Source organism: Leptodactylus fuscus, chromosome 1 (genome assembly GCF_031893055.1).
Source record: "Leptodactylus fuscus isolate aLepFus1 chromosome 1, aLepFus1.hap2, whole genome shotgun sequence".
Taxonomy (NCBI): domain Eukaryota; kingdom Metazoa; phylum Chordata; class Amphibia; order Anura; family Leptodactylidae; genus Leptodactylus; species Leptodactylus fuscus.
Genome location: NC_134265.1, coordinates 35,353,098 through 35,377,456, shown reverse-complemented (window position 1 = coordinate 35,377,456; position 24,359 = coordinate 35,353,098). Strand labels below are relative to the sequence as shown.

The window sequence follows — 24,359 nt, the reverse complement described above, 5'->3', positions numbered from 1 at the left end:
ACCCCGCTGCCTGCATTCAAATGTTCCCGGCTAGGCATTTCCAAGATGCAGTGCAGCAAGGGCATTAGCATAAAACGAAAGGGGAGGGGGCGAATGGGTGGCGGCTTCCAGAAACCGAGCTCCGGCTGGGCAGCAGAGTCAGGCACGAGGCAGCTGCGTGCCTTTGGTTTACTTAAGCCGGGATGGCTCATTAGAATTAGAAGAGAAGATGGCTAGACGGTTGGAGGAGTGTTTAAACTAGGTACTGGGGGGAGAGGGTAACATGTAGAGGGCAAGATAGTGTAGAAATGGAAAGAGGGCTAGATACTGAAACTGGGGGTGGAGCAGGGGGTCGGGTTAGAGCAGTCAGTAGGCAGTGGAAGAGTAGGGAAGATAAATCTATGAAATGTATGCATACGAATGCCCGAAGTCTTACTAACAAGATGGAGGAACTAGAAGTGATGATGTTGGAAGACAATTATGACATGGTGGGGGGTAAGTGAGACATGGCTGGACTCTAGCTATGACTGGGCTGTAAATAAACAAGGGTACAGTATGTTTAGAAAGGAGCGTACAAATAAGAAAGGGGGAGGGGTTTGCTTATACGTAAAAAACGGCCTTAAGCCAGTCCTGCGTGAGGACATCTGGGAGGAAAATGATTATGTGGAGTCCTTATGGGTGGAGATTACGGGAGGAACAAAAAATAATAAAATACTGATAGGGGTTTGTTATAAATCTCCAAATATAATGGAAGAAGCTGAAAATGTACTAATAAAACAAATAGATGAGGCCGCAAAGCAGAATAAAGTCATTATTATGGGGGATTTCAACTACCCAGATATCAACTGGGAGGCAGAAACCTGCAGATCCAACAAAGGGAGCAGGTTCTTGTCAGTAATAAAAGACAATTACCTATCGCAACTAGTGCAGGACCCAACAAGAGGCCAGGCCCTTTTAGACCTAATTTTAACAAATGAACCTGACACACTATCAAAAGTGGAGGTTGGGGGACATCTGGGTAATAGTGACCATAACAGAATAAGTTTTCTTGTACACATTAAGAAGACGTTCATTAGAGGGGGTACAAAAACACTAAACTTCAGGAAGGCAAATTTTAACCAGCTGAGAGAGGAGCCTAGCAGCATAAACTGGGACAATGTCCTCAACGTGACGGGAACACAAACTAAATGGGACATCTTCAAAAATATACTAAATAAGAGCACTAGAAAACACATACCCTATGGGAATAAGCGGGCTAGAAATCATAGAAAACCAATATGGCTAACTAAAACAGTACAGAATGCAATGAGGGATAAAAAGGAAGCATTTAAAGTACTAAAACAAGAGAGTAGCGACACAGCATTAAAAAACTATAACAGAGAAAAATAAATTGTGCAAAAAACAAATAAAGGAGGCGAAGATTGAGGCTGAGAGAAAAATTGCCAAGGAAAGTAAAAGTAATCCAAAATTATTCTTCAATTACATAAATAATAAGAGAATAAAAACTGACAATGTCGGCACTCTCAAAAATAATCTGGGTGTAATGGTGGAGGAGGATGAGGAAAGAGCACAAGTATTAAATGCCTTCTTCTCTACAGTGTTTACACAAGAATATCCATTGGCCGGCAACATGATTAGGGGTAATGTTAACTCTCAATTAAATGTCACCTGCTTAACCCAGGAAGAAGTGCAGCGCCGCCTGCAAAACACTAAAATAGAGAAATCGCCCGGTCCAGATGGTATACACCCCCGAGTTCTGAGGGAATTAAGCATGGTCATAGATAGACCCTTGTATCTAATATTTAAGGATTCAGTAATGACTGGGTCTGTTCCACAGGATTGGCGAATAGCAAATGTGGTGCCAATTTTCAAAAAGGGGTGTAAAAGGGAACCTGGAAACTATAGGCCAGTAAGTTTAACTTCTGTGGTGGGAAAGATATTTGAGGGCTTTCTAAGAGATGCTATCCTGGGGTATCTCAATGTAAATAATCTTATAACACCCAATCAGCATGGGTTTATGAGGAATCGGTCCTGTCAGACTAATCTGATCAGCTTCTATGAGGAGGTCAGTTCAAGACTGGACATGGCTAATGCAGTAGACGTGGTGTACCTGGACTTTTCAAAGGCTTTTGATACTGTTCCAGATAAACGGTTGGGATGCAAAATGAGATTGTTGGGACTGGGGGGAAACATATGCATTTGGGTTAGCAACTGGCTCACTGATAGGAAACAGAGGGTACTTGTTAATGGTAAATATTCAGACGGGGCCACAGTCACCAGTGGGGTGCCGCAGGGGTCAGTATTAGGTCCTCTCTTGTTTAACATCTTTATTAATGACCTGGTAGAGGGTTTACAAAGCAGGGTGTCTATATTTGCAGATGATACTAAACTTTGTAGGGTAATCAATAATGAGGAGGATAGTAGAATATTACAAGGGGATCTAAGGAAACTGGAAGCATGGGCGGAGACTTGGCAAATGAAGTTTAATGTTGACAAATGTAAAGTAATGCACTTTGGGCGACGTAATAAAATGTATGACTATGTACTAAATAGTAAATTACTGGGTAAGACTGTCAATGAAAAAGACTTAGGGATTTTGGTGGACAGCAAGCTTACCTTTAATGACCAGTGTCAGGCAGCTGCTGCCAAGGCAAATAAAATTATGGGATGCATCAAAAGAGGTCTAGATTCTCATGACAAGGACATAGTTATGCCTCTATACAAATCACTGGTACGGCCACACTTAGAATATTGTGCACAATTTTGGGCCCCGATATACAAGAAAGACATACGTGAACTTGAAAAAGTGCAAAGACGGGCAACCAAAATGATTAGGGGAATGGGTGGACTGGAGTACAACGATAGATTAACAAACTTGGGGTTATTCAGCTTAGAGAAAAGACGTCTACGGGGAGATCTAATAACAATGTACAAATACATGAAGGGACAATACAAAGAACTTTCTAAGGATCTTTTTACTCCTAGGCCAGTGACAGTGACAAGAGGACATCCACTACGTATGGAGGAGAGAAGGTTTCACCAGAAACATAGAAGGGGATTCTTCACAGTAAGAACAGCGAGGCTCTGGAAGTCTCTGCCCCAGGAAGTGGTGATGGCGGATTCACTGAACAAGTTCAAAGTGGGCCTGGATGCCTTTCTTGAAGAGAAAAATATAATGGGTTATGGTCTCTAGATTTTAAGGACACGTTGATCCAGGGTTTTATACTGACTGCCAGATTTGGAGTCGGGAAGGAATTTTTTCCTCTGAAATAGGGCAATTGGCATGAGCCTCATGGGGGTTTTTGCCTTCCCCTGGATCAACACTGTAGGGGATTGTAGGGCTATAGGTTGGACTTGATGGACTCATGTCTTTATCCAACTTCATCTACTATGTAACTATGAATGGCAGGTATGGAAAGCGGCGGGTTCAGGCCTGAAGCGGAGAACTTGCTGCATCACCATAACAGTTGAAACTCTAACGTTCCAACGGTGTGACTGAATGAGTGGACTGTCGCTCATCCACTAGAGGGAGACAAAGGCCACCTGGAATGCTTTGCTTACACTGTGGCAGCGGCGGCAGCAGCAGCGTGCCTCTCTGCCAGCAACCCGGTTGCGATAGTCTAACCATCTGAGTGTACTGCACAGGTACGCAGCATCGAGCAACAAACTAGCAAGCGAGAGGAAGCAAGGAACGAGCACTGTCTTTCAACCAGAGAAAATCAGGGGAAAGCGCGAACGCAGTCCCCCACTACCACAAATTATGCAGTCGAGTTTCCCGCATTTGGGGAAATCGCAGGGGTCAGCACACCCGGAGTGCAATGGATGAGCCTCACCCTGGGAGAACCACCTTCATGATCATGGTATCTCCCCTGCCAGGTAAGTATGAGTTATTCACCGACTGCTAGGCCAGCGCCCCTCCCCCGCAGCCCTGCCGCATTGGGGAGGCATTGGCCCTTGGCCAACAGAGGTCCGCATGGTGCAATGCCACACCGCATGCGTTTTCCTCGGTAGGCGGCCGTAGCACAGGCTGCGCTCCATTCCTCGCCCCGACACCCCGCTGCCTGCATTCAAATGTTCCCGGCTAGGCATTTCCAAGATGCAGTGCAGCAAGGGCATTAGCATAAAACGAAAGGGGAGGGGGCGAATGGGTGGCGGCTTCCAGAAACCGAGCTCCGGCTGGGCAGCAGAGTCAGGCACGAGGCAGCTGCGTGCCTTTGGTTTACTTAAGCCGGGATGGCTCATTAGAATTAGAAGAGAAGATGGCTAGACGGTTGGAGGAGTGTTTAAACTAGGTACTGGGGGGAGAGGGTAACATGTAGAGGGCAAGATAGTGTAGAAATGGAAAGAGGGCTAGATACTGAAACTGGGGGTGGAGCAGGGGGTCGGGTTAGAGCAGTCAGTAGGCAGTGGAAGAGTAGGGAAGATAAATCTATGAAATGTATGCATACGAATGCCCGAAGTCTTACTAACAAGATGGAGGAACTAGAAGTGATGATGTTGGAAGACAATTATGACATGGTGGGGGGTAAGTGAGACATGGCTGGACTCTAGCTATGACTGGGCTGTAAATAAACAAGGGTACAGTATGTTTAGAAAGGAGCGTACAAATAAGAAAGGGGGAGGGGTTTGCTTATACGTAAAAAACGGCCTTAAGCCAGTCCTGCGTGAGGACATCTGGGAGGAAAATGATTATGTGGAGTCCTTATGGGTGGAGATTACGGGAGGAACAAAAAATAATAAAATACTGATAGGGGTTTGTTATAAATCTCCAAATATAATGGAAGAAGCTGAAAATGTACTAATAAAACAAATAGATGAGGCCGCAAAGCAGAATAAAGTCATTATTATGGGGGATTTCAACTACCCAGATATCAACTGGGAGGCAGAAACCTGCAGATCCAACAAAGGGAGCAGGTTCTTGTCAGTAATAAAAGACAATTACCTATCGCAACTAGTGCAGGACCCAACAAGAGGCCAGGCCCTTTTAGACCTAATTTTAACAAATGAACCTGACACACTATCAAAAGTGGAGGTTGGGGGACATCTGGGTAATAGTGACCATAACAGAATAAGTTTTCTTGTACACATTAAGAAGACGTTCATTAGAGGGGGTACAAAAACACTAAACTTCAGGAAGGCAAATTTTAACCAGCTGAGAGAGGAGCCTAGCAGCATAAACTGGGACAATGTCCTCAACGTGACGGGAACACAAACTAAATGGGACATCTTCAAAAATATACTAAATAAGAGCACTAGAAAACACATACCCTATGGGAATAAGCGGGCTAGAAATCATAGAAAACCAATATGGCTAACTAAAACAGTACAGAATGCAATGAGGGATAAAAAGGAAGCATTTAAAGTACTAAAACAAGAGAGTAGCGACACAGCATTAAAAAACTATAACAGAGAAAAATAAATTGTGCAAAAAACAAATAAAGGAGGCGAAGATTGAGGCTGAGAGAAAAATTGCCAAGGAAAGTAAAAGTAATCCAAAATTATTCTTCAATTACATAAATAATAAGAGAATAAAAACTGACAATGTCGGCACTCTCAAAAATAATCTGGGTGTAATGGTGGAGGAGGATGAGGAAAGAGCACAAGTATTAAATGCCTTCTTCTCTACAGTGTTTACACAAGAATATCCATTGGCCGGCAACATGATTAGGGGTAATGTTAACTCTCAATTAAATGTCACCTGCTTAACCCAGGAAGAAGTGCAGCGCCGCCTGCAAAACACTAAAATAGAGAAATCGCCCGGTCCAGATGGTATACACCCCCGAGTTCTGAGGGAATTAAGCATGGTCATAGATAGACCCTTGTATCTAATATTTAAGGATTCAGTAATGACTGGGTCTGTTCCACAGGATTGGCGAATAGCAAATGTGGTGCCAATTTTCAAAAAGGGGTGTAAAAGGGAACCTGGAAACTATAGGCCAGTAAGTTTAACTTCTGTGGTGGGAAAGATATTTGAGGGCTTTCTAAGAGATGCTATCCTGGGGTATCTCAATGTAAATAATCTTATAACACCCAATCAGCATGGGTTTATGAGGAATCGGTCCTGTCAGACTAATCTGATCAGCTTCTATGAGGAGGTCAGTTCAAGACTGGACATGGCTAATGCAGTAGACGTGGTGTACCTGGACTTTTCAAAGGCTTTTGATACTGTTCCAGATAAACGGTTGGGATGCAAAATGAGATTGTTGGGACTGGGGGGAAACATATGCATTTGGGTTAGCAACTGGCTCACTGATAGGAAACAGAGGGTACTTGTTAATGGTAAATATTCAGACGGGGCCACAGTCACCAGTGGGGTGCCGCAGGGGTCAGTATTAGGTCCTCTCTTGTTTAACATCTTTATTAATGACCTGGTAGAGGGTTTACAAAGCAGGGTGTCTATATTTGCAGATGATACTAAACTTTGTAGGGTAATCAATAATGAGGAGGATAGTAGAATATTGCAAGGGGATCTAAGGAAACTGGAAGCATGGGCGGAGACTTGGCAAATGAAGTTTAATGTTGACAAATGTAAAGTAATGCACTTTGGGCGACGTAATAAAATGTATGACTATGTACTAAATAGTAAATTACTGGGTAAGACTGTCAATGAAAAAGACTTAGGGATTTTGGTGGACAGCAAGCTTACCTTTAATGACCAGTGTCAGGCAGCTGCTGCCAAGGCAAATAAAATTATGGGATGCATCAAAAGAGGTCTAGATTCTCATGACAAGGACATAGTTATGCCTCTATACAAATCACTGGTACGGCCACACTTAGAATATTGTGCACAATTTTGGGCCCCGATATACAAGAAAGACATACGTGAACTTGAAAAAGTGCAAAGACGGGCAACCAAAATGATTAGGGGAATGGGTGGACTGGAGTACAACGATAGATTAACAAACTTGGGGTTATTCAGCTTAGAGAAAAGACGTCTACGGGGAGATCTAATAACAATGTACAAATACATGAAGGGACAATACAAAGAACTTTCTAAGGATCTTTTTACTCCTAGGCCAGTGACAGTGACAAGAGGACATCCACTACGTATGGAGGAGAGAAGGTTTCACCAGAAACATAGAAGGGGATTCTTCACAGTAAGAACAGCGAGGCTCTGGAAGTCTCTGCCCCAGGAAGTGGTGATGGCGGATTCACTGAACAAGTTCAAAGTGGGCCTGGATGCCTTTCTTGAAGAGAAAAATATAATGGGTTATGGTCTCTAGATTTTAAGGACACGTTGATCCAGGGTTTTATACTGACTGCCAGATTTGGAGTCGGGAAGGAATTTTTTCCTCTGAAATAGGGCAATTGGCATGAGCCTCATGGGGGTTTTTGCCTTCCCCTGGATCAACACTGTAGGGGATTGTAGGGCTATAGGTTGGACTTGATGGACTCATGTCTTTATCCAACTTCATCTACTATGTAACTATGAATGGCAGGTATGGAAAGCGGCGGGTTCAGGCCTGAAGCGGAGAACTTGCTGCATCACCATAACAGTTGAAACTCTAACGTTCCAACGGTGTGACTGAATGAGTGGACTGTCGCTCATCCACTAGAGGGAGACAAAGGCCACCTGGAATGCTTTGCTTACACTGTGGCAGCGGCGGCAGCAGCAGCAGCAGCGTGCCTCTCTGCCAGCAACCCAGTTGCGATAGTCTAACCATCTGAGTGTACTGCACAGGTACGCAGCATCGAGCAACAAACTAGCAAGCGAGAGGAAGCAAGGAACGAGCACTGTCTTTCAACCAGAGAAAATCAGGGGAAAGCGCGAACGCAGTCCCCCACTACCACAAATTATGCAGTCGAGTTTCCCGCATTTGGGGAAATCGCAGGGGTCAGCACACCCGGAGTGCAATGGATGAGCCTCACCCTGGGAGAACCACCTTCATGATCATGGTATCTCCCCTGCCAGGTAAGTATGAGTTATTCACCGACTGCTAGGCCAGCGCCCCTCCCCCGCAGCCCTGCCGCATTGGGGAGGCATTGGCCCTTGGCCAACAGAGATCCGCATGGTGCAATGCCACACCGCATGCGTTTTCCTCGGTAGGCGGCCGTAGCACAGGCTGCGCTCCATTCCTCGCCCCGACACCCCGCTGCCTGCATTCAAATGTTCCCGGCTCGGCATTTCCAAGATGCAGTGCAGCAAGGGCATTAGCATAAAACGAAAGGGGAGGGGGCGAATGGGTGGCGGCTTCCAGAAACCGAGCTCCGGCTGGGCAGCAGAGTCAGGCACGAGGCAGCTGCGTGCCTTTGGTTTACTTAAGCCGGGATGGCTCATTAGAATTAGAAGAGAAGATGGCTAGACGGTTGGAGGAGTGTTTAAACTAGGTACTGGGGGGAGAGGGTAACATGTAGAGGGCAAGATAGTGTAGAAATGGAAAGAGGGCTAGATACTGAAACTGGGGGTGGAGCAGGGGGTCGGGTTAGAGCAGTCAGTAGGCAGTGGAAGAGTAGGGAAGATAAATCTATGAAATGTATGCATACGAATGCCCGAAGTCTTACTAACAAGATGGAGGAACTAGAAGTGATGATGTTGGAAGACAATTATGACATGGTGGGGGGTAAGTGAGACATGGCTGGACTCTAGCTATGACTGGGCTGTAAATAAACAAGGGTACAGTATGTTTAGAAAGGAGCGTACAAATAAGAAAGGGGGAGGGGTTTGCTTATACGTAAAAAACGGCCTTAAGCCAGTCCTGCGTGAGGACATCTGGGAGGAAAATGATTATGTGGAGTCCTTATGGGTGGAGATTACGGGAGGAACAAAAAATAATAAAATACTGATAGGGGTTTGTTATAAATCTCCAAATATAATGGAAGAAGCTGAAAATGTACTAATAAAACAAATAGATGAGGCCGCAAAGCAGAATAAAGTCATTATTATGGGGGATTTCAACTACCCAGATATCAACTGGGAGGCAGAAACCTGCAGATCCAACAAAGGGAGCAGGTTCTTGTCAGTAATAAAAGACAATTACCTATCGCAACTAGTGCAGGACCCAACAAGAGGCCAGGCCCTTTTAGACCTAATTTTAACAAATGAACCTGACACACTATCAAAAGTGGAGGTTGGGGGACATCTGGGTAATAGTGACCATAACAGAATAAGTTTTCTTGTACACATTAAGAAGACGTTCATTAGAGGGGGTACAAAAACACTAAACTTCAGGAAGGCAAATTTTAACCAGCTGAGAGAGGAGCCTAGCAGCATAAACTGGGACAATGTCCTCAACGTGACGGGAACACAAACTAAATGGGACATCTTCAAAAATATACTAAATAAGAGCACTAGAAAACACATACCCTATGGGAATAAGCGGGCTAGAAATCATAGAAAACCAATATGGCTAACTAAAACAGTACAGAATGCAATGAGGGATAAAAAGGAAGCATTTAAAGTACTAAAACAAGAGAGTAGCGACACAGCATTAAAAAACTATAACAGAGAAAAATAAATTGTGCAAAAAACAAATAAAGGAGGCGAAGATTGAGGCTGAGAGAAAAATTGCCAAGGAAAGTAAAAGTAATCCAAAATTATTCTTCAATTACATAAATAATAAGAGAATAAAAACTGACAATGTCGGCACTCTCAAAAATAATCTGGGTGTAATGGTGGAGGAGGATGAGGAAAGAGCACAAGTATTAAATGCCTTCTTCTCTACAGTGTTTACACAAGAATATCCATTGGCCGGCAACATGATTAGGGGTAATGTTAACTCTCAATTAAATGTCACCTGCTTAACCCAGGAAGAAGTGCAGCGCCGCCTGCAAAACACTAAAATAGAGAAATCGCCCGGTCCAGATGGTATACACCCCCGAGTTCTGAGGGAATTAAGCATGGTCATAGATAGACCCTTGTATCTAATATTTAAGGATTCAGTAATGACTGGGTCTGTTCCACAGGATTGGCGAATAGCAAATGTGGTGCCAATTTTCAAAAAGGGGTGTAAAAGGGAACCTGGAAACTATAGGCCAGTAAGTTTAACTTCTGTGGTGGGAAAGATATTTGAGGGCTTTCTAAGAGATGCTATCCTGGGGTATCTCAATGTAAATAATCTTATAACACCCAATCAGCATGGGTTTATGAGGAATCGGTCCTGTCAGACTAATCTGATCAGCTTCTATGAGGAGGTCAGTTCAAGACTGGACATGGCTAATGCAGTAGACGTGGTGTACCTGGACTTTTCAAAGGCTTTTGATACTGTTCCAGATAAACGGTTGGGATGCAAAATGAGATTGTTGGGACTGGGGGGAAACATATGCATTTGGGTTAGCAACTGGCTCACTGATAGGAAACAGAGGGTACTTGTTAATGGTAAATATTCAGACGGGGCCACAGTCACCAGTGGGGTGCCGCAGGGGTCAGTATTAGGTCCTCTCTTGTTTAACATCTTTATTAATGACCTGGTAGAGGGTTTACAAAGCAGGGTGTCTATATTTGCAGATGATACTAAACTTTGTAGGGTAATCAATAATGAGGAGGATAGTAGAATATTGCAAGGGGATCTAAGGAAACTGGAAGCATGGGCGGAGACTTGGCAAATGAAGTTTAATGTTGACAAATGTAAAGTAATGCACTTTGGGCGACGTAATAAAATGTATGACTATGTACTAAATAGTAAATTACTGGGTAAGACTGTCAATGAAAAAGACTTAGGGATTTTGGTGGACAGCAAGCTTACCTTTAATGACCAGTGTCAGGCAGCTGCTGCCAAGGCAAATAAAATTATGGGATGCATCAAAAGAGGTCTAGATTCTCATGACAAGGACATAGTTATGCCTCTATACAAATCACTGGTACGGCCACACTTAGAATATTGTGCACAATTTTGGGCCCCGATATACAAGAAAGACATACGTGAACTTGAAAAAGTGCAAAGACGGGCAACCAAAATGATTAGGGGAATGGGTGGACTGGAGTACAACGATAGATTAACAAACTTGGGGTTATTCAGCTTAGAGAAAAGACGTCTACGGGGAGATCTAATAACAATGTACAAATACATGAAGGGACAATACAAAGAACTTTCTAAGGATCTTTTTACTCCTAGGCCAGTGACAGTGACAAGAGGACATCCACTACGTATGGAGGAGAGAAGGTTTCACCAGAAACATAGAAGGGGATTCTTCACAGTAAGAACAGCGAGGCTCTGGAAGTCTCTGCCCCAGGAAGTGGTGATGGCGGATTCACTGAACAAGTTCAAAGTGGGCCTGGATGCCTTTCTTGAAGAGAAAAATATAATGGGTTATGGTCTCTAGATTTTAAGGACACGTTGATCCAGGGTTTTATACTGACTGCCAGATTTGGAGTCGGGAAGGAATTTTTTCCTCTGAAATAGGGCAATTGGCATGAGCCTCATGGGGGTTTTTGCCTTCCCCTGGATCAACACTGTAGGGGATTGTATGGCTATAGGTTGGACTTGATGGACTCATGTCTTTATCCAACTTCATCTACTATGTAACTATGAATGGCAGGTATGGAAAGCGGCGGGTTCAGGCCTGAAGCGGAGAACTTGCTGCATCACCATAACAGTTGAAACTCTAACGTTCCAACGGTGTGACTGAATGAGTGGACTGTCGCTCATCCACTAGAGGGAGACAAAGGCCACCTGGAATGCTTTGCTTACACTGTGGCAGCGGCGGCAGCAGCAGCAGCAGCGTGCCTCTCTGCCAGCAACCCGGTTGCGATAGTCTAACCATCTGAGTGTACTGCACAGGTACGCAGCATCGAGCAACAAACTAGCAAGCGAGAGGAAGCAAGGAACGAGCACTGTCTTTCAACCAGAGAAAATCAGGGGAAAGCGCGAACGCAGTCCCCCACTACCACAAATTATGCAGTCGAGTTTCCCGCATTTGGGGAAATCGCAGGGGTCAGCACACCCGGAGTGCAATGGATGAGCCTCACCCTGGGAGAACCACCTTCATGATCATGGTATCTCCCCTGCCAGGTAAGTATGAGTTATTCACCGACTGCTAGGCCAGCGCCCCTCCCCCGCAGCCCTGCCGCATTGGGGAGGCATTGGCCCTTGGCCAACAGAGGTCCGCATGGTGCAATGCCACACCGCATGCGTTTTCCTCGGTAGGCGGCCGTAGCACAGGCTGCGCTCCATTCCTCGCCCCGACACCCCGCTGCCTGCATTCAAATGTTCCCGGCTAGGCATTTCCAAGATGCAGTGCAGCAAGGGCATTAGCATAAAACGAAAGGGGAGGGGGCGAATGGGTGGCGGCTTCCAGAAACCGAGCTCCGGCTGGGCAGCAGAGTCAGGCACGAGGCAGCTGCGTGCCTTTGGTTTACTTAAGCCGGGATGGCTCATTAGAATTAGAAGAGAAGATGGCTAGACGGTTGGAGGAGTGTTTAAACTAGGTACTGGGGGGAGAGGGTAACATGTAGAGGGCAAGATAGTGTAGAAATGGAAAGAGGGCTAGATACTGAAACTGGGGGTGGAGCAGGGGGTCGGGTTAGAGCAGTCAGTAGGCAGTGGAAGAGTAGGGAAGATAAATCTATGAAATGTATGCATACGAATGCCCGAAGTCTTACTAACAAGATGGAGGAACTAGAAGTGATGATGTTGGAAGACAATTATGACATGGTGGGGGGTAAGTGAGACATGGCTGGACTCTAGCTATGACTGGGCTGTAAATAAACAAGGGTACAGTATGTTTAGAAAGGAGCGTACAAATAAGAAAGGGGGAGGGGTTTGCTTATACGTAAAAAACGGCCTTAAGCCAGTCCTGCGTGAGGACATCTGGGAGGAAAATGATTATGTGGAGTCCTTATGGGTGGAGATTACGGGAGGAACAAAAAATAATAAAATACTGATAGGGGTTTGTTATAAATCTCCAAATATAATGGAAGAAGCTGAAAATGTACTAATAAAACAAATAGATGAGGCCGCAAAGCAGAATAAAGTCATTATTATGGGGGATTTCAACTACCCAGATATCAACTGGGAGGCAGAAACCTGCAGATCCAACAAAGGGAGCAGGTTCTTGTCAGTAATAAAAGACAATTACCTATCGCAACTAGTGCAGGACCCAACAAGAGGCCAGGCCCTTTTAGACCTAATTTTAACAAATGAACCTGACACACTATCAAAAGTGGAGGTTGGGGGACATCTGGGTAATAGTGACCATAACAGAATAAGTTTTCTTGTACACATTAAGAAGACGTTCATTAGAGGGGGTACAAAAACACTAAACTTCAGGAAGGCAAATTTTAACCAGCTGAGAGAGGAGCCTAGCAGCATAAACTGGGACAATGTCCTCAACGTGACGGGAACACAAACTAAATGGGACATCTTCAAAAATATACTAAATAAGAGCACTAGAAAACACATACCCTATGGGAATAAGCGGGCTAGAAATCATAGAAAACCAATATGGCTAACTAAAACAGTACAGAATGCAATGAGGGATAAAAAGGAAGCATTTAAAGTACTAAAACAAGAGAGTAGCGACACAGCATTAAAAAACTATAACAGAGAAAAATAAATTGTGCAAAAAACAAATAAAGGAGGCGAAGATTGAGGCTGAGAGAAAAATTGCCAAGGAAAGTAAAAGTAATCCAAAATTATTCTTCAATTACATAAATAATAAGAGAATAAAAACTGACAATGTCGGCACTCTCAAAAATAATCTGGGTGTAATGGTGGAGGAGGATGAGGAAAGAGCACAAGTATTAAATGCCTTCTTCTCTACAGTGTTTACACAAGAATATCCATTGGCCGGCAACATGATTAGGGGTAATGTTAACTCTCAATTAAATGTCACCTGCTTAACCCAGGAAGAAGTGCAGCGCCGCCTGCAAAACACTAAAATAGAGAAATCGCCCGGTCCAGATGGTATACACCCCCGAGTTCTGAGGGAATTAAGCATGGTCATAGATAGACCCTTGTATCTAATATTTAAGGATTCAGTAATGACTGGGTCTGTTCCACAGGATTGGCGAATAGCAAATGTGGTGCCAATTTTCAAAAAGGGGTGTAAAAGGGAACCTGGAAACTATAGGCCAGTAAGTTTAACTTCTGTGGTGGGAAAGATATTTGAGGGCTTTCTAAGAGATGCTATCCTGGGGTATCTCAATGTAAATAATCTTATAACACCCAATCAGCATGGGTTTATGAGGAATCGGTCCTGTCAGACTAATCTGATCAGCTTCTATGAGGAGGTCAGTTCAAGACTGGACATGGCTAATGCAGTAGACGTGGTGTACCTGGACTTTTCAAAGGCTTTTGATACTGTTCCAGATAAACGGTTGGGATGCAAAATGAGATTGTTGGGACTGGGGGGAAACATATGCATTTGGGTTAGCAACTGGCTCACTGATAGGAAACAGAGGGTACTTGTTAATGGTAAATATTCAGACGGGGCCACAGTCACCAGTGGGGTGCCGCAGGGGTCAGTATTAGGTCCTCTCTTGTTTAACATCTTTATTAATGACCTGGTAGAGGGTTTACAAAGCAGGGTGTCTATATTTGCAGATGATACTAAACTTTGTAGGGTAATCAATAATGAGGAGGATAGTAGAATATTGCAAGGGGATCTAAGGAAACTGGAAGCATGGGCGGAGACTTGGCAAATGAAGTTTAATGTTGACAAATGTAAAGTAATGCACTTTGGGCGACGTAATAAAATGTATGACTATGTACTAAATAGTAAATTACTGGGTAAGACTGTCAATGAAAAAGACTTAGGGATTTTGGTGGACAGCAAGCTTACCTTTAATGACCAGTGTCAGGCAGCTGCTGCCAAGGCAAATAAAATTATGGGATGCATCAAAAGAGGTCTAGATTCTCATGACAAGGACATAGTTATGCCTCTATACAAATCACTGGTACGGCCACACTTAGAATATTGTGCACAATTTTGGGCCCCGATATACAAGAAAGACATACGTGAACTTGAAAAAGTGCAAAGACGGGCAACCAAAATGATTAGGGGAATGGGTGGACTGGAGTACAACGATAGATTAACAAACTTGGGGTTATTCAGCTTAGAGAAAAGACGTCTACGGGGAGATCTAATAACAATGTACAAATACATGAAGGGACAATACAAAGAACTTTCTAAGGATCTTTTTACTCCTAGGCCAGTGACAGTGACAAGAGGACATCCACTACGTATGGAGGAGAGAAGGTTTCACCAGAAACATAGAAGGGGATTCTTCACAGTAAGAACAGCGAGGCTCTGGAAGTCTCTGCCCCAGGAAGTGGTGATGGCGGATTCACTGAACAAGTTCAAAGTGGGCCTGGATGCCTTTCTTGAAGAGAAAAATATAATGGGTTATGGTCTCTAGATTTTAAGGACACGTTGATCCAGGGTTTTATACTGACTGCCAGATTTGGAGTCGGGAAGGAATTTTTTCCTCTGAAATAGGGCAATTGGCATGAGCCTCATGGGGGTTTTTGCCTTCCCCTGGATCAACACTGTAGGGGATTGTAGGGCTATAGGTTGGACTTGATGGACTCATGTCTTTATCCAACTTCATCTACTATGTAACTATGAATGGCAGGTATGGAAAGCGGCGGGTTCAGGCCTGAAGCGGAGAACTTGCTGCATCACCATAACAGTTGAAACTCTAACGTTCCAACGGTGTGACTGAATGAGTGGACTGTCGCTCATCCACTAGAGGGAGACAAAGGCCACCTGGAATGCTTTGCTTACACTGTGGCAGCGGCGGCAGCAGCAGCAGCGTGCCTCTCTGCCAGCAACCCGGTTGCGATAGTCTAACCATCTGAGTGTACTGCACAGGTACGCAGCATCGAGCAACAAACTAGCAAGCGAGAGGAAGCAAGGAACGAGCACTGTCTTTCAACCAGAGAAAATCAGAGGAAAGCGCGAACGCAGTCCCCCACTACCACAAATTATGCAGTCGAGTTTCCCGCATTTGGGGAAATCGCAGGGGTCAGCACACCCGGAGTGCAATGGATGAGCCTCACCCTGGGAGAACCACCTTCATGATCATGGTATCTCCCCTGCCAGGTAAGTATGAGTTATTCACCGACTGCTAGGCCAGCGCCCCTCCCCCGCAGCCCTGCCGCATTGGGGAGGCATTGGCCCTTGGCCAACAGAGGTCCGCATGGTGCAATGCCACACCGCATGCGTTTTCCTCGGTAGGCGGCCGTAGCACAGGCTGCGCTCCATTCCTCGCCCCGACACCCCGCTGCCTGCATTCAAATGTTCCCGGCTAGGCATTTCCAAGATGCAGTGCAGCAAGGGCATTAGCATAAAACGAAAGGGGAGGGGGCGAATGGGTGGCGGCTTCCAGAAACCGAGCGCTGGCTGGGCAGCAGAGTCAGGCACGAGGCAGCTGCGTGCCTTTGGTTTACTTAAGCCGGGATGGCTCATTAGAATTAGAAGAGAAGATGGCTAGACGGTTGGAGGAGTGTTTAAACTAGGTACTGGGGGGAGAGGGTAACATGTAGAGGGCAAGATAGTGTAGAAATGGAAAGAGGGCTAGATACTGAAACTGGGGGTGGAGCAGGGGGTCGGGTTAGAGCAGTCAGTAGGCAGTGGAAGAGTAGGGAAGATAAATCTATGAAATGTATGCATACGAATGCCCGAAGTCTTACTAACAAGATGGAGGAACTAGAAGTGATGATGTTGGAAGACAATTATGACATGGTGGGGGGTAAGTGAGACATGGCTGGACTCTAGCTATGACTGGGCTGTAAATAAACAAGGGTACAGTATGTTTAGAAAGGAGCGTACAAATAAGAAAGGGGGAGGGGTTTGCTTATACGTAAAAAACGGCCTTAAGCCAGTCCTGCGTGAGGACATCTGGGAGGAAAATGATTATGTGGAGTCCTTATGGGTGGAGATTACGGGAGGAACAAAAAATAATAAAATACTGATAGGGGTTTGTTATAAATCTCCAAATATAATGGAAGAAGCTGAAAATGTACTAATAAAACAAATAGATGAGGCCGCAAAGCAGAATAAAGTCATTATTATGGGGGATTTCAACTACCCAGATATCAACTGGGAGGCAGAAACCTGCAGATCCAACAAAGGGAGCAGGTTCTTGTCAGTAATAAAAGACAATTACCTATCGCAACTAGTGCAGGACCCAACAAGAGGCCAGGCCCTTTTAGACCTAATTTTAACAAATGAACCTGACACACTATCAAAAGTGGAGGTTGGGGGACATCTGGGTAATAGTGACCATAACAGAATAAGTTTTCTTGTACACATTAAGAAGACGTTCATTAGAGGGGGTACAAAAACACTAAACTTCAGGAAGGCAAATTTTAACCAGCTGAGAGAGGAGCCTAGCAGCATAAACTGGGACAATGTCCTCAACGTGACGGGAACACAAACTAAATGGGACATCTTCAAAAATATACTAAATAAGAGCACTAGAAAACACATACCCTATGGGAATAAGCGGGCTAGAAATCATAGAAAACCAATATGGCTAACTAAAACAGTACAGAATGCAATGAGGGATAAAAAGGAAGCATTTAAAGTACTAAAACAAGAGAGTAGCGACACAGCATTAAAAAACTATAACAGAGAAAAATAAATTGTGCAAAAAACAAATAAAGGAGGCGAAGATTGAGGCTGAGAGAAAAATTGCCAAGGAAAGTAAAAGTAATCCAAAATTATTCTTCAATTACATAAATAATAAGAGAATAAAAACTGACAATGTCGGCACTCTCAAAAATAATCTGGGTGTAATGGTGGAGGAGGATGAGGAAAGAGCACAAGTATTAAATGCCTTCTTCTCTACAGTGTTTACACAAGAATATCCATTGGCCGGCAACATGATTAGGGGTAATGTTAACTCTCAATTAAATGTCACCTGCTTAACCCAGGAAGAAGTGCAGCGCCGCCTGCAAAACACTAAAATAGAGAAATCGCCCGGTCCAGATGGTATACACCCCCGAGTTCTGAGGGAATTAAGCATGGTCATAGATAGACCCTTGTATCTAATATTTAAGGATTCAGTAATGACTGGGTCTGTTCCACAGGATTGGCGAATAGCAAATGTGGTGCCAATTTTCAAAAAGGGGTGTAAAAGGGAACCTGGAAACTATAGGCCAGTAAGTTTAACTTCTGTGGTGGGAAAGATATTTGAGGGCTTTCTAAGAGATGCTATCCTGGGGTATCTCAATGTAAATAATCTTATAACACCCAATCAGCATGGGTTTATGAGGAATCGGTCCTGTCAGACTAATCTGATCAGCTTCTATGAGGAGGTCAGTTCAAGACTGGACATGGCTAATGCAGTAGACGTGGTGTACCTGGACTTTTCAAAGGCTTTTGATACTGTTCCAGATAAACGGTTGGGATGCAAAATGAGATTGTTGGGACTGGGGGGAAACATATGCATTTGGGTTAGCAACTGGCTCACTGATAGGAAACAGAGGGTACTTGTTAATGGTAAATATTCAGACGGGGCCACAGTCACCAGTGGGGTGCCGCAGGGGTCAGTATTAGGTCCTCTCTTGTTTAACATCTTTATTAATGACCTGGTAGAGGGTTTACAAAGCAGGGTGTCTATATTTGCAGATGATACTAAACTTTGTAGGGTAATCAATAATGAGGAGGATAGTAGAATATTGCAAGGGGATCTAAGGAAACTGGAAGCATGGGCGGAGACTTGGCAAATGAAGTTTAATGTTGACAAATGTAAAGTAATGCACTTTGGGCGACGTAATAAAATGTATGACTATGTACTAAATAGTAAATTACTGGGTAAGACTGTCAATGAAAAAGACTTAGGGATTTTGGTGGACAGCAAGCTTACCTTTAATGACCAGTGTCAGGCAGCTGCTGCCAAGGCAAATAAAATTATGGGATGCATCAAAAGAGGTCTAGATTCTCATGACAAGGACATAGTTATGCCTCTATACAAATCACTGGTACGGCCACACTTAGAATATTGTGCACAATTTTGGGCCCCGATATACAAGAAAGACATACGTGAACTTGAAAAAGTGCAAAGACGGGCAACCAAAATGATTAGGGGAATGGGTGGACTGGAGTACAACGATAGATTAACAAACTTGGGGTTATTCAGCTTAGAGAAAAGACGTCTACGGGGAGATCTAATAACAATGTACAAATACATGAAGGGACAATACAAAGAACTTTCTAAGGATCTTTTTACTCCTAGGCCAGTGACAGTGACAAGAGGACATCCACTACGTATGGAGGAGAGAAGGTTTCACCAGAAACATAGACGGGGATTCTTCACAGTAAGAACAGCGAGGCTCTGGAAGTCTCTGCCCCAGGAAGTGGTGATGGCGGATTCACTGAACAAGTTCAAAGTGGGCCTGGATGCCTTTCTTGAAGAGAAAAATATAATGGGTTATGGTCTCTAGATTTTAAGGACACGTTGATCCAGGGTTTTATACTGACTGCCAGATTTGGAGTCGGGAAGGAATTTTTTCCTCTGAAATAGGGCAATTGGCATGAGCCTCATGGGGGTTTTTGCCTTCCCCTGGATCAACACTGTAGGGGATTGTATAGGTTGGACTTGATGGACTCATGTCTTTATCCAACTTCATCTACTATGTAACTATGAATGGCAGGTATGGAAAGCGGCGGGTTCAGGCCTGAAGCGGAGAACTTGCTGCATCACCATAACAGTTGAAACTCTAACGTTCCAACGGTGTGACTGAATGAGTGGACTGTCGCTCATCCACTAGAGGGAGACAAAGGCCACCTGGAATGCTTTGCTTACACTGTGGCAGCGGCGGCAGCAGCAGCAGCGTGCCTCTCTGCCAGCAACCCGGTTGCGATAGTCTAACCATCTGAGTGTACTGCACAGGTACGCAGCATCGAGCAACAAACTAGCAAGCGAGAGGAAGCAAGGAACGAGCACTGTCTTTCAACCAGAGAAAATCAGGGGAAAGCGCGAACGCAGTCCCCCACTACCACAAATTATGCAGTCGAGTTTCCCGCATTTGGGGAAATCGCAGGGGTCAGCACACCCGGAGTGCAATGGATGAGCCTCACCCTGGGAGAACCACCTTCATGATCATGGTATCTCCCCTGCCAGGTAAGTATGAGTTATTCACCGACTGCTAGGCCAGCGCCCCTCCCCCGCAGCCCTGCCGCATTGGGGAGGCATTGGCCCTTGGCCAACAGAGGTCCGCATGGTGCAATGCCACACCGCATGCGTTTTCCTCGGTAGGCGGCCGTAGCACAGGCTGCGCTCCATTCCTCGCCCCGACACCCCGCTGCCTGCATTCAAATGTTCCCGGCTAGGCATTTCCAAGATGCAGTGCAGCAAGGGCATTAGCATAAAACGAAAGGGGAGGGGGCGAATGGGTGGCGGCTTCCAGAAACCGAGCTCCGGCTGGGCAGCAGAGTCAGGCACGAGGCAGCTGCGTGCCTTTGGTTTACTTAAGCCGGGATGGCTCATTAGAATTAGAAGAGAAGATGGCTAGACGGTTGGAGGAGTGTTTAAACTAGGTACTGGGGGGAGAGGGTAACATGTAGAGGGCAAGATAGTGTAGAAATGGAAAGAGGGCTAGATACTGAAACTGGGGGTGGAGCAGGGGGTCGGGTTAGAGCAGTCAGTAGGCAGTGGAAGAGTAGGGAAGATAAATCTATGAAATGTATGCATACGAATGCCCGAAGTCTTACTAACAAGATGGAGGAACTAGAAGTGATGATGTTGGAAGACAATTATGACATGGTGGGGGGTAAGTGAGACATGGCTGGACTCTAGCTATGACTGGGCTGTAAATAAACAAGGGTACAGTATGTTTAGAAAGGAGCGTACAAATAAGAAAGGGGGAGGGGTTTGCTTATACGTAAAAAACGGCCTTAAGCCAGTCCTGCGTGAGGACATCTGGGAGGAAAATGATTATGTGGAGTCCTTATGGGTGGAGATTACGGGAGGAACAAAAAATAATAAAATACTGATAGGGGTTTGTTATAAATCTCCAAATATAATGGAAGAAGCTGAAAATGTACTAATAAAACAAATAGATGAGGCCGCAAAGCAGAATAAAGTCATTATTATGGGGGATTTCAACTACCCAGATATCAACTGGGAGGCAGAAACCTGCAGATCCAACAAAGGGAGCAGGTTCTTGTCAGTAATAAAAGACAATTACCTATCGCAACTAGTGCAGGACCCAACAAGAGGCCAGGCCCTTTTAGACCTAATTTTAACAAATGAACCTGACACACTATCAAAAGTGGAGGTTGGGGGACATCTGGGTAATAGTGACCATAACAGAATAAGTTTTCTTGTACACATTAAGAAGACGTTCATTAGAGGGGGTACAAAAACACTAAACTTCAGGAAGGCAAATTTTAACCAGCTGAGAGAGGAGCCTAGCAGCATAAACTGGGACAATGTCCTCAACGTGACGGGAACACAAACTAAATGGGACATCTTCAAAAATATACTAAATAAGAGCACTAGAAAACACATACCCTATGGGAATAAGCGGGCTAGAAATCATAGAAAACCAATATGGCTAACTAAAACAGTACAGAATGCAATGAGGGATAAAAAGGAAGCATTTAAAGTACTAAAACAAGAGAGTAGCGACACAGCATTAAAAAACTATAACAGAGAAAAATAAATTGTGCAAAAAACAAATAAAGGAGGCGAAGATTGAGGCTGAGAGAAAAATTGCCAAGGAAAGTAAAAGTAATCCAAAATTATTCTTCAATTACATAAATAATAAGAGAATAAAAACTGACAATGTCGGCACTCTCAAAAATAATCTGGGTGTAATGGTGGAGGAGGATGAGGAAAGAGCACAAGTATTAAATGCCTTCTTCTCTACAGTGTTTACACAAGAATATCCATTGGCCGGCAACATGATTAGGGGTAATGTTAACTCTCAATTAAATGTCACCTGCTTAACCCAGGAAGAAGTGCAGCGCCGCCTGCAAAACACTAAAATAGAGAAATCGCCCGGTCCAGATGGTATACACCCCCGAGTTCTGAGGGAATTAAGCATGGTCATAGATAGACCCTTGTATCTAATATTTAAGGATTCAGTAATGACTGGGTCTGTTCCACAGGATTGGCGAATAGCAAATGTGGTGCCAATTTTCAAAAAGGGGTGTAAAAGGGAACCTGGAAACTATAGGCCAGTAAGTTTAACTTCTGTGGTGGGAAAGATATTTGAGGGCTTTCTAAGAGATGCTATCCTGGGGTATCTCAATGTAAATAATCTTATAACACCCAATCAGCATGGGTTTATGAGGAATCGGTCCTGTCAGACTAATCTGATCAGCTTCTATGAGGAGGTCAGTTCAAGACTGGACATGGCTAATGCAGTAGACGTGGTGTACCTGGACTTTTCAAAGGCTTTTGATACTGTTCCAGATAAACGGTTGGGATGCAAAATGAGATTGTTGGGACTGGGGGGAAACATATGCATTTGGGTTAGCAACTGGCTCACTGATAGGAAACAGAGGGTACTTGTTAATGGTAAATATTCAGACGGGGCCACAGTCACCAGTGGGGTGCCGCAGGGGTCAGTATTAGGTCCTCTCTTGTTTAACATCTTTATTAATGACCTGGTAGAGGGTTTACAAAGCAGGGTGTCTATATTTGCAGATGATACTAAACTTTGTAGGGTAATCAATAATGAGGAGGATAGTAGAATATTACAAGGGGATCTAAGGAAACTGGAAGCATGGGCGGAGACTTGGCAAATGAAGTTTAATGTTGACAAATGTAAAGTAATGCACTTTGGGCGACGTAATAAAATGTATGACTATGTACTAAATAGTAAATTACTGGGTAAGACTGTCAATGAAAAAGACTTAGGGATTTTGGTGGACAGCAAGCTTACCTTTAATGACCAGTGTCAGGCAGCTGCTGCCAAGGCAAATAAAATTATGGGATGCATCAAAAGAGGTCTAGATTCTCATGACAAGGACATAGTTATGCCTCTATACAAATCACTGGTACGGCCACACTTAGAATATTGTGCACAATTTTGGGCCCCGATATACAAGAAAGACATACGTGAACTTGAAAAAGTGCAAAGACGGGCAACCAAAATGATTAGGGGAATGGGTGGACTGGAGTACAACGATAGATTAACAAACTTGGGGTTATTCAGCTTAGAGAAAAGACGTCTACGGGGAGATCTAATAACAATGTACAAATACATGAAGGGACAATACAAAGAACTTTCTAAGGATCTTTTTACTCCTAGGCCAGTGACAGTGACAAGAGGACATCCACTACGTATGGAGGAGAGAAGGTTTCACCAGAAACATAGAAGGGGATTCTTCACAGTAAGAACAGCGAGGCTCTGGAAGTCTCTGCCCCAGGAAGTGGTGATGGCGGATTCACTGAACAAGTTCAAAGTGGGCCTGGATGCCTTTCTTGAAGAGAAAAATATAATGGGTTATGGTCTCTAGATTTTAAGGACACGTTGATCCAGGGTTTTATACTGACTGCCAGATTTGGAGTCGGGAAGGAATTTTTTCCTCTGAAATAGGGCAATTGGCATGAGCCTCATGGGGGTTTTTGCCTTCCCCTGGATCAACACTGTAGGGGATTGTAGGGCTATAGGTTGGACTTGATGGACTCATGTCTTTATCCAACTTCATCTACTATGTAACTATGAATGGCAGGTATGGAAAGCGGCGGGTTCAGGCCTGAAGCGGAGAACTTGCTGCATCACCATAACAGTTGAAACTCTAACGTTCCAACGGTGTGACTGAATGAGTGGACTGTCGCTCATCCACTAGAGGGAGACAAAGGCCACCTGGAATGCTTTGCTTACACTGTGGCAGCGGCGGCAGCAGCAGCAGCGTGCCTCTCTGCCAGCAACCCGGTTGCGATAGTCTAACCATCTGAGTGTACTGCACAGGTACGCAGCATCGAGCAACAAACTAGCAAGCGAGAGGAAGCAAGGAACGAGCACTGTCTTTCAACCAGAGAAAATCAGGGGAAAGCGCGAACGCAGTCCCCCACTACCACAAATTATGCAGTCGAGTTTCCCGCATTTGGGGAAATCGCAGGGGTCAGCACACCCGGAGTGCAATGGATGAGCCTCACCCTGGGAGAACCACCTTCATGATCATGGTATCTCCCCTGCCAGGTAAGTATGAGTTATTCACCGACTGCTAGGCCAGCGCCCCTCCCCCGCAGCCCTGCCGCATTGGGGAGGCATTGGCCCTTGGCCAACAGAGGTCCGCATGGTGCAATGCCACACCGCATGCGTTTTCCTCGGTAGGCGGCCGTAGCACAGGCTGCGCTCCATTCCTCGCCCCGACACCCCGCTGCCTGCATTCAAATGTTCCCGGCTAGGCATTTCCAAGATGCAGTGCAGCAAGGGCATTAGCATAAAACGAAAGGGGAGGGGGCGAATGGGTGGCGGCTTCCAGAAACCGAGCTCCGGCTGGGCAGCAGAGTCAGGCACGAGGCAGCTGCGTGCCTT

The 24,359-nt window shown here is 44.7% G+C and overlaps 6 non-coding genes across 6 annotated transcripts; all 6 read right to left on the bottom strand.

Annotated features, from left to right (window-relative positions):
* Positions 1–3,699: 3,699 nt before the first annotated feature.
* Positions 3,700–3,863, bottom strand: LOC142190650 (U1 spliceosomal RNA). Its single transcript, XR_012714335.1, has one exon. It is a non-coding gene; the product is annotated as a U1 spliceosomal RNA (small nuclear RNA).
* Positions 3,864–7,735: 3,872 nt separating this feature from the next.
* Positions 7,736–7,899, bottom strand: LOC142190648 (U1 spliceosomal RNA). Its single transcript, XR_012714333.1, has one exon. It is a non-coding gene; the product is annotated as a U1 spliceosomal RNA (small nuclear RNA).
* A 3,872-nt stretch (positions 7,900–11,771) lies between these two features.
* Positions 11,772–11,935, bottom strand: LOC142190647 (U1 spliceosomal RNA). The gene has a single exon (XR_012714332.1). It is a non-coding gene; the product is annotated as a U1 spliceosomal RNA (small nuclear RNA).
* Positions 11,936–15,804: 3,869 nt separating this feature from the next.
* LOC142190716 (U1 spliceosomal RNA) lies at positions 15,805–15,968 on the bottom strand. Its single transcript, XR_012714397.1, has one exon. It is a non-coding gene; the product is annotated as a U1 spliceosomal RNA (small nuclear RNA).
* Positions 15,969–19,831: 3,863 nt separating this feature from the next.
* On the bottom strand, positions 19,832–19,995 carry LOC142190646 (U1 spliceosomal RNA). Its single transcript, XR_012714331.1, has one exon. It is a non-coding gene; the product is annotated as a U1 spliceosomal RNA (small nuclear RNA).
* A 3,869-nt stretch (positions 19,996–23,864) lies between these two features.
* Positions 23,865–24,028, bottom strand: LOC142190645 (U1 spliceosomal RNA). The gene has a single exon (XR_012714330.1). It is a non-coding gene; the product is annotated as a U1 spliceosomal RNA (small nuclear RNA).
* Between the last annotated feature and the right edge of the window lie 331 nt (positions 24,029–24,359).